Source organism: Zonotrichia albicollis, chromosome 16 (assembly GCF_047830755.1).
Source record: "Zonotrichia albicollis isolate bZonAlb1 chromosome 16, bZonAlb1.hap1, whole genome shotgun sequence".
Lineage (NCBI taxonomy): Eukaryota > Metazoa > Chordata > Aves > Passeriformes > Passerellidae > Zonotrichia > Zonotrichia albicollis.
Window position 1 is genome coordinate 16,489,081 of NC_133834.1, and position 11,040 is coordinate 16,500,120.

An 11,040-nucleotide genomic window follows, 5' to 3' on the forward strand; every position below is an offset into this window, starting at 1 on the left:
CAGACATTTTTTCATAGAAATCCTTTCTTTGGGATTTGTTCATCTTCTGGGAAGCTGAGGCCCCAGAAGAAGAATGTAAACAATTGCTATCGGCTGGTGTGGAATGCAACAGGTGAGGCAGTGATTGGTCTTCTGTGAGTGTTTGGATTTGCTGACCACTCACAGAAGAGTTTGTCCTTGCTTTCTGCTGGACACAGAACTTTGTTATTCATTCTTTTCTATGCTATTCTTAGCTTAGCAGCCTCTGCAACTTCTCTCCTTATTCTTTTTAGTATAGTTATAATGTATTATATATCATATATCAATAAATCTAACCTTCTGATCATGAAACAAGGTTTTCGTCCATCTCTTACCCTGAAGACCTCATCAGGTCCCTGTAATATGCATTCTAATACTTTTTTTGTTCCTGATGGCACGGCTTAGACATCCTTGTCTCCGTTACTATCATGATTTCCATATCAAGTGATGAGAATTTTTCTTCAGGATTGGTGAAGTTAAGTGTCATAACATTTATGTCAATTTGAAGGGTTTTTTTTGCCAAAGGATTCTCTTCCTTCCTAATGAAAACCATTGGCAATAGCAAACCTACTCAGTTTTTCAGGAAATGAAATAATACATCTCCACTGTACAATGTCCTCAGTTGTTTTTTTTTTCACCAGAAGAAAATTGCTGTTTTCTTCTTCTTCTATCACCTTAGACTTACTTTATTCAAAATATTTTTAAACCTTTAGATTTCTATTTATAGCTAATTACTTTCACAGTGTGCTATAGCATATATATTTGAAGAGGCCATTTGTACACATTCAAATGGCTTATTTCTAATCTAATAAGAAATGGCTGTACTTCTATTAAGGAAACATAAAGGTGCAGTAATATTTTATCTTATACTAAATTTAAAAAATGCCAACTATTAAAAATGATACCAGCAAATGATGTCTGTAAGACTGTGGCAGGAGGCTTTTTCCAGAACAATGTGCAGTTCTTCCCAATTCTATTTTTTTTCTCTGATTACTTTGTGCACAAATATTTTTACACAGTGTTCTAATAGTAGCTTGTTACTTCTGGGGTAGAGTATTGCCCTGCCAGCATTGGAATTGACTTGATTGTAGTTGTTTTCAAATTTGCTGATGAGACAAAGTTTTTTTGCTGAACACACTTTAGCAAGCAAGAGAGCTTTAGTCTTTAGATGCTATGAGTCCCAGAAGAAGAATGAGGTGATGACATGCCTTGTGTTCTGAAGGGCGATCAAAACTTATTTCTGGGTCACCCCCCTCTTGGTACAGAAAGTGCACAGAGGGCTTTGAAGCAGCTCTTTCACCCTCTTTGCATTCAATAGTAAATCGGAGACAGAGCTTGCCCCAAGGTTTGTGCAAAAATACTCTTTTGATGCAACTGTTAACCAGACAAAATCTTGGGGAAAATTTGCAGTGGTAGAAAGCAAGCCCTTTCTGGGAAATCTATTGAAACGGTTCAGAAGTTATTCCCATTCACTGTTGCTAACCTCTGCTGTCTAGCTGTCAGATATGTTTGGGACCATGTTGAAATAATTCTAAACAATGTACTGATGCTGCACTATTGAGTAAACATAGGTCTTTTCCATAGGTGTCAGGGAAAAATATTTCTATTGGTAAAAATGATAGAAAACAATACCAGCATGGCAGAAAAAATATTACATCAGGAGAATGAAGATGCCCAGAATTCTTATTTTGAAGTTATACAGAGTCAATATTTTCTAAAGAAGGTTGTGAAACTTATTAAGAAGTAGGAGTATATTCCACGTGACTGGTACACAAGTTCATGTTTCCAACTTACAAAAAACATATTATTAAAAGAAAAATGTTCTGCCTTGTACAAAAGTAACCCATTAGTAATTTTATCCAAGGTAGGATTAGATCAAGTATTCCTACAAGACAGTAGTAGTACTACGAAAAGCCTTTTGGCCTCTATTGAACTATAGGAAACTTGAGAAAGCGGAAGAGTGTCTTTCCCTGCTGCAAGTTGTACTTCCTATTTGCTAGTGCTGCTTCAACATTGACTAAAGAAAACTTGTCAAAATAAGACTATTGTATACAAGCAACTGTATCTATCTATTGTGTTCCAGCTAATTTAACCTAGCAAGTCTGAGTCATACACTCTACTTGAATATTCTAATGCATAGATAGAGTACACCCTCACTAATAAATGGGGACCCTGGACAAAGGAGCAAATGCAGAATGAATTTCAGGGAAGGAAATTATTGGAGAGCTAACTGCAGTCCCTCGACTTCACAAGAAATGATGTCTGGTAATCCCAACCAGAAAGAAATATAACTCCATTTTCAAATGGGTTGCATCTATGGTCCTCTATTCTTCCTATATGAAGAAACTGTGTTTTGAATCAATCTTCAAAATGGTATGGCTAAAGATCTTAGATGTCTCCAATTTTTTCTTTTTCCAGAAGCAACTGTCTCAGAACCTCTTTAAAGCTGACTTTTTCCCTTAAGATGCCATCATTTAAAAGAGCAATTTAAATGACCCTTGTCATTTAACAGGTATTGCAAACATCATTTACGAATTTAGACTAAAAGTAACACTCTTCCTAGCAATCTTTCTATTTTTGCAGCTCAGTGCTAACATATGCAGCAAAGAAGAGAACAGACCACAGCTCTTTCTGGAGCATTTTGAACAAATGCCCTTGCTTATGTTCTAATCATTCACTTCACCAAAATACCTAATGATGAAGAAAAAGTTGTGAAAGCCTTGTTATAGTGTTCCATGGCAGTGGATGGGCGTGATTTCTCAAGCAGAATTTGTATGACATAGATGATACCTGGCAAAGAGCAAATGAAGGGGTTTTCTTCAGCTCTCAGACTGATGTTTACATGTGGGTAATTCAAAGAAAAGATAACAAGAATGATATTTTTTAACATGTGAATTTAATTACACCTCTGCCATGGACATCTGAATCTTATGAATAGACAGTGTCTGATTTAGAAAAAAATAAAGAATTATCACAGTTTAAAGAAAGATAGGATCATAAACCCTTTGCTGATGGAATAGCCTATTCATTGGTTGAAATGAAGCAGGTAGACAGGACATATGAAATATTCTTTTGTGGATCAAACATTTATTTTTTTAAGTGATGCTGACAGTGAGCTCACCAACTTAGATATTGCACAGTAGACAGGGATACATCACTTGCTCCATCAAGTTATCCCTTGGAATCATCATCCAAGGGGATTTTCCCCTGCATCTGTGAAAATGTGCCTACCTTTTTCACAATACTTCTGCAGCAGGATTGTTAGGCCTGATCAGCTGGTATGGAGGGTGAATTAGCAGCAGCAGCAGCAAGGTGACTGGCCAGGGGAATTTGCTTCAATGGATTTTGATCTCCTGGATATTTTGAAGATCTACTTTAGCCCTGTTTGTCAAACACCACCTTTAAAGGGTGCTAAACAATTGTTCAGGCTATGGATCACATGAAGAAATACTTTCTGGTGTCCGTACTGGGCATATGCTCTTTATTCTCTCCCTCAACTTCTCCATCACCTCTCATCTGTTTCACATGAGCTATCTTCAAGGTCCACAGGCTACTTTTCACAGAATCTTCAGGCTTGATGCAGTAAGAATGACGAATAGAACACAGCTGGGATCAGTTTTCCAGTTTGGATCAAATGCATTCTGTACACAAATCCAAGGAGAAGGTGTTCCTCCTATGCCCAGAAAAACCTTCACTAGTACTAGTGTTCTACGTAAACCACAACTTAGTCTGAAAGAACAGCTTTTTTTCTGAGAGCGTCTGAGAAGTTTGTATGAAGCACAGCTATTTGACAGATGCAATTTTGAATAGGAGAGGAAAAAGAAAATGGCAAGAAGTTTTTAATTTTACTGGTTTCAATTTTAAATTCCGTGCACTTTTTCAAAACTTGTCAGCTCAAATGCCATCAACATCTTTTAGTCATCTGTAAGTCAGTATTCATATAAAATGTGCTTCAAATCAAAAGAATTTCAAATTTGCACTCCAAGTTTCTATGCCTAGATTTATTTTATTTCTGACACATATTTGATGAAAGGAAGACAGTTTTGACTGTAGGGGTCCTGGAACACTGGAACAGGTTGCCCAGAGAAGTTGTGGGTGTCCCATCCCTGAAAGTATTCAAGGTCAGGTTGGACGGGGCTTGGAGCAGCAACAAAGGAGAATCTTGAAGGAAGAGAAACCAAGTTTGAATAGACAGGAAACTCGGATTGAAGTATAGGAGCAAGTTTTCTCTCAGCTCTTGGGGTAAATTCAAAGTTGTACAAAATGACATTTATCTGTGATTTTCACTACTGTAACAGGTTCATGAAAACTATGCAGAAGACAGCAAATTTTAAAAGAGATAAGAATTACAGCAAAAAATACATGGGATGGTGTGGGAACTCACCACATCACTCCTGATGTCCAGAGTTGCCGAGATAACCCTTGGGGGGCTCGGAAATCCTGGAATGTTGCCAGAAGTGCTTGGTGGTTGGATTTTGACCCTGCACGGGATGTGCCACCTGTGTGAGGATAAGAGGATCACTTGGGGATAAGTGGTGAAGGAATTGATTATTCACAGGGTGAAAATATAGGTTTTGGGATTTTGGTACAGGGGGGGTTTTAGGAGACAAGATGGATGAATTAGGGCGTGCCTTGTCCTTTTCTTCTTCTTGTCATCAAGCTTTGGTGGTGATGCTGGCACTTAGGGATTGGTTCACATTAAATCTGCACCTGTTAATAAGGGTAAGAGGTATTGGAAGGTAAAGGTAGATATCTTATACATAGTTTTTAGTATAAAAATAGATGACTGCCCAGTGGGAGGTCAGTGTGCCCATGGCTGTCTTACTGGTCAGACCTCTGTCAGGCTGGGAGACGACTTTGTAGATAAGAATTAATAAACAATATTGAAGACCGAAAAATCTGAAGAGTGTACTCGTCCTTTGGAGCACGGGCTGTCCCAAGACCATTTTACGCCTAACCAGGCAGAGACAACAGGCCAAGAACCGAGACTTGGTGTCTCTGGATGGGCGACTCCCACCAAAGGGGGGGGCCCTGCAGCCCTAAAGAGCCTAGAGGGCAGCTCCCGACTTGGACGAATTCCCAGGAGAGCACTGATAACTCCTTGGGAGAGAAGCCAGAAAGCAGCCAGGAGAGTTTGAAAGAAAAAAGCAGCAGCCGCTGAAGACCATTGCTCAGCTTCTGCCAAAGAAGGTTCGTAGCAGAACAGCCCAGACCGGAACCAGAAAGGCGCCTCTGGATCCATCTCCTGTGATCTCTTGGACGGAGATCGTGAGCCTTCGGACTGCTCTGACGACAGAGATTCTGTGAGAAGGTCAAAATTAAGAACATGGGGGGCACACTTTCCCAAGAACAGCTCGGTATTTTGTCCACCTTAGAAGACGTGGCAGACACACATACAGTAGGGATCCCAAAGAAGGAGCTTAAAGACCTGTTGTGGGTGAGACTTAATTACCCGTTTTCGGAGACGCGTCTGTTGTTTGAAGTGGGGTTTTGGCAAGAAATTAATAGACATCTTTATCTCTTAGCTGCAAAAAAGGACGAGACAGCCTTGAAATTGCTGTCTCCAGCAAGAATTATGTTAGAAGGTATCTCAGTGCAGTCAAAAAGGCTGGCCAGGCAACAACTTGTTGCGAGTCCCTCAGAGGCAGGGGGAGGAGAGCAAGGCTTGAAGCGAGATTGGCTCTGATCCCAGCTAGCCATGGGGAAAAGGCTCTCGAGGAACGGGAGCAGAGACTAATGTCATTGCCTCCAATCCCACCACCCAGAAAACACAAGAGATCCCTAAAACACCCTAAAACCCCAGAGAGTGCAGGGGCTTCAGGCTCCAACTCAGGCTCAGAAGATACCATCCCTCTCCTAGAAGAGTCGAGGTTTTCTCCTGACGAGCCAGAGGGAGACGGGATGGGAAAAGCGACAGAGTCAGAAGGGGAAAAGGAGGGGAGGGGGGAAGCGCTTTCTGGCGGTGAGCACAGCGGCGCGGCGACAACGGTGCAGGCTGGCGGGGGGAGCGTGCGTGAGGAGGTGATGGGAGACACGGTTCTGGTGCGGCTTTTGCGAGCACAGCGCCAGGAGCGGCAGCTGCCACGGTCAGCACGGTGCCAAATGCGCGTGCGAGGGGCAAGGCTCACGGGACTCTTGGGGAGGGCTCTCAGACCGACACGGCCGTCTCAGCGAATTAGGAGCGGCTACACAGTCCCAATTGGCTACCGTAGGGAGACGCAGGGGACGCACGGTCGTGACATCGAACCTGGAAGTCACAGATTGGCTCGCATCGCGGCGCGAGCCCGAATGCTGGCGGGGGGCAGGCTGCACTCACCGGTGGGAAGCGTGGATACTGCGTCAGAGGAGGAGGAGAGAGAGTTGGGGACAGATCGTAGGGAGGAGACTTTGGAGGCGGAACGGGACGGACACAGTGATGTCAGCTCGGGGGAGACAGGGGGGCGGTTTCGAAAACACGCAGGCGCGGAAGCCAGAGCGTGGTCGGAGGCAGGTCCGATCCCCTGTGACGTTTCGGGTGAGGAGGGGCCGTGATCGGGGTTCGACATACCGGGGCTCCACCCTCTCTCCGGCCCCGGTGCTTTCAGTCCAAACCCTTGGGGTCCAAGCCTCTTCCTTCCAAGGGAGACGTTCACGTATTCAAGCTCCATTGTCAGCTCAATGAAAAGTCATGCAGACTCGGTCTCAAACAAGATCGCGGACGCGGCAGTCTGCTGAACGAGAGGCAGTCTAGTTCATGCCGTCATCAAGGCTGTCCAGTCTGATGACAGCGCCACCTTGTGGGGGGATGACTGAAGTGCACGACATGCTGGACCTGTTCGGTGGAGCCACAGCGCTGTCTCGTGGCAAGACTGCAACAATGCAGTGATTTTTTCCAACAAGATATAAAAAGAAAAGTGCATCTAAGAAAACAATGACAACACAGCAAATGGATTATCCTTCGACTTCGGGAAGATGAAGATGAAGAAATTTCAGATGAAGCACAGCAACAAGGAGAGGACATAATACGAATCACAGCATCGGAAGGCGTTCCGGCGTGGATGCTGTCGGCAGCAGAAGCAGCAAAAAGCTTCTTGCATTCTTTTGACACAGCCAAAAAGACATATCAACAAGAACCTCAAGTTTCCCCTTTGGATTTGAGAGTGAGGCTGAAAAACTCAAGGCAAAGGATGTGGTACAAAGAATCACCAATGACCTCCAAGACTCCACTGTTCATGCAGATACCGATGGAGTTCCCAGAGGAGGAATTCGAACAGCCAGTGAAGACAATGGACTGGAAGTGCATCAGAAAAGCATTAGCAAAGGATAAGGATTTATTTCCAGGTTCAGGAGATTTGACAATGCCAGTGACGTATGACGCTCAGGGACAAAATCCGAGGTGGGAAAGGATGGGTCATGAGACAATCAAAGATTTAGCGAAGGCTGCTCAGAATAATGGGCTGAGTTCACAATATTTCAAACAACTTCTAAAGGGGACATTTACCATGTACGACCTCACACCATATGATATTCGGAGCCTTGTGTCAATGCTTCTCACAGACACACAGAATCTCATCTGGGAAAGAAGATGGAGAAAGTATGTCTCAGAGTTGTGAAACAAATATCAAGGCTGGTCAAACGCGAATCTCACAGAAGCACAGTTAGCAGGGGATCCTCCAGATGACAATCCAGGGGAACAAGCAGTGCGGCTTCCACGAAGAGTGTTGAATGACATCAAAGAGGCAGTGCGAATGGCAATCCTGCAGATCGCTCCAGCAGGAACTCAGGATGATTCGTTCTCATGCATCAGGCAAGGTCCCACAGAACCATAGATGTCGTTCATCGATTGACTCAGGCAAGCTGTGTATCGACAGATAATGATCGAAGGAGCGAAGAGGCCTCTCTTGGAGAGCTTGGCTTTCGGCAATGCCAACCCGGATTGTCAACGGGTCATCAGTGCCATGCCAGGACGGCCATCCTTGGCAGAAATGGTGGAGGCATGCAGCAAGGTGGGGACACGTCAGCATGTCGCATCGATTGTGAGGAACGAGCAGAGAAAGGAATGGGAAGAACAGATAAAGGGACACTCAGATAAACAATTGGAGGACAAGGCATTGGAAAAGATGCTGGAGAAAATACTTCATCAACACAACGAGAACATGAACAAAGTTCTTGCAGCAATGCAGAAGAAAAACAATCCCCCAGGAGGACAATGTTACAAATGTGGGGCGTTTGGACACATGAAAAAGAATTGTCCACAGATTCATACACCAGCGCCAGCGCAAAAATTGGAGAAGCCAATTTGTGCACGGTGTGGAAGAGGAAGATACTCTGTGAGAGAATGTTATTCCCAGACGGACACAGAAGGAAATCCTTTACCGTATCCGAGAAAAAGGAGAAGGAGCACGGGAAATCGCCAGCACGTGCAGACACAAGTGATGGTAGTGACACAAGAGCAAACAGGACAATCATCAGTGAGCGACAAGCAGACGCCCTCAGCAAAACCCTCAGCCAATTTCACAGTGACCCAGACCCCCTTCCACCAGGGGCACAGTGCACATTGGCAGCCTCTAAATTAGTATGCTTCCTGGACGAAAATCATGCAGAGATACCAACGGGTATCCACGGAGATTCATGCAAAACCCAGGATTTCTTGATATTCGGACAAGACAAATGCAGCATCCTCGGACTCATTGTTTATCCTGCAGTTGTCTTGGCAGACAAGAACACAGAATTGACAGTTCTGTCAAGAGCACTCCATCCACCATTCATCCTCAGACTCGTTGTTTATCCTGCAGTTGTCTCGGCAGACAAGAACACAGAATTGACAGTTCTGTCAAGAGCACTCCATCCACCATTGACTGTGCTGGAAAACACTGGTTGCAAGAGCTTTCGCCTTGCCGCCACACGCCATTGGAGAAGTCATGTCAATCTCCGACGAAGAAGGGCTTCCGTTGAAGGAGCATGTTGAAATACATACTTCATGGGTGAAGCACATAGGTCGAGATCAACCCACACTCACGTGTCAATTGACAGGTGGAGACACAACGATAGAAATCAGAGGCATGCTCGACACAAGGGAGGATGTCATGGTAATATTGTACATCTTTTGGCCACGCAACTGGAGCTTGGTCGCGCCCTTGGGTTCTCTCTCAGGCATAGGGGGTGTTTCTCTGTATCTGCAGAGTGAGAATTCCATTGTTGTCACAAGACCAGGAGACAAGACGGCGATCATTCGTCCTTTTGTTGTCCAAAAGCCGATCACAGTCTGGGGATGGGACCTTTTGGCACAATGGGGCACAAAGATCGAGATGGATTTTTAGTAGGGGTCACTGCGGCACTTGCCACATTGAAGCTGACATGGAGAACAGATGATCCAGTTTGGGTAGATCAGTGGCCCCTTGAGCGGAAAAAGTTGAGTGCATTGAAAAACCTGGTCCAAGAACAATTGCAGAAGGGACACATCAAGCCAACAGACAGCCCTTGGAACTCTCCAGTGTTTGTCATCAAGAAAAAGCTATCAGGCAAATGGAGGCTGTTGCATGATCTCAGGAGGATCAATGAAGTCATAGAAGACATGGGACCACTTCAGCTGGGCCTTCCATCTGTCTCGATGATTCCCAGAGATTGGCCACTTGTGGTCATTGACCTCAAGGATTGTTTCTTCAGTATTCTGTTCCATCCAGATGATGCTCCGAGATTTGTCTTTTCAGTTCTGAGTATCAACAAGGAAATGCCTCTGCAGCAGTACCATTGGGTGGTTCTTCCTCAATGTCTAAAGAACTCTCCGACGATCTGTCAATGGTATGTGGCATGAGCTTTAGCGCCAGCGCAAAAGAAATTTCCGAAGGTGAAGATCATTCATTATATGGATGATTTGCTCATTGCGGCATCAACATAACAGGAGCTGCAAAAAGCTTGTGACTGTGTGATTGCAGAAGTGCAAAAGGCAGGTCTGGAAATCAGCATTTCGAAAATTCAAGAGGTTGCACCTTGAAAATATCTAGGGTGGAAGATCTCAGAGAAAACAATGAAACCTCAGAAGATGGAGGTCAGCACAAAAATCAACAATCTACATGATTTACAACAGCTTCTGGGAGAGATCAACTGGATGAGACCAATTTTGGGAATCACAAACAGAGTCATTCCAGCGTTGCTTGATCTCTTGAGAGGAGACACAGACATTCGATCTCCCAGGACGCTCATGCAGGAAGCGAAGAAAGAATTGGAGAAAGTCACAGATGCTATACAGAAAAGGCAGGCACATCGATTTGTTCCATCATTGCCGTTTCAGTTGGCAGTGCTGGGAAAGAAAACACAGTTCCATGGTTTGATCTTCCAACAGGATGAATCACAAAAAGACTCTCTAATAATCATAAAGTGGGTTTTTCTACCATACAGGCCTTCAAAGACAATTGTCACAGATTTAAAGATGGCAGCACAAATCATCATAAAGGCGAGAACAAGGTTGCTGACAACGGCAGGACGGGAATTCTCAATCATCAGATTGCCTCTGAAAAAAGACTATTTCAATTGGGTGATGCAATAATCAAAAGACTTGTCAATCACTTTGTTAGCTTTTCCAAGAACTTGCACGATCAATTTTCCACAGCACAGGGTGCTGCAATCACAAATGTGCTACAGAGCGAATCCAAGAATATGTGAAGAACCTTTGGACGGGATCACAGTGTTCACTGATGGCTCAGGGAAGACACACAAGTCGGTGATCACGTGGATGAACTCAACGACAGGGGATTGTGACTCAGATGTGAAAATGGTTCAGGGCTCTCCACAAATTGTGGAGCTGGCAACTGTTGTCCGAGCATTTCAGTTGTTCGAACAACCTCTCAATCTGGTCATGGATTCCGCATATGTTGCTGGTGGGGTCAAACGATTGGAAGGTTCACTGTGGAAAGAAGTCAGTAATGAGGTTTTATACTCATATCTGGCAAGCTTGAAAACATTGTTAGAAAGCATGGAAAGAGAATATTTTATCACTCACATTAGAGTGCACACAACACTTCCAAGGTTTCTAGGAGAAGGGAA

The 11,040-nt window shown here is 44.1% G+C and overlaps 1 long non-coding RNA gene across 1 annotated transcript; it reads right to left on the reverse strand.

Annotated features, from left to right (window-relative positions):
* Nucleotides 1-3,066: 3,066 nt before the first annotated feature.
* On the reverse strand, nt 3,067-7,502 carry LOC141731016 (uncharacterized). The gene is made up of 3 exons (XR_012582891.1): nt 6,335-7,502; nt 4,403-4,517; nt 3,067-4,179 (listed from the first exon to the last, which is right to left on the reverse strand). It is a non-coding gene; the product is annotated as an uncharacterized LOC141731016 (long non-coding RNA).
* Between the last annotated feature and the right edge of the window lie 3,538 nt (nt 7,503-11,040).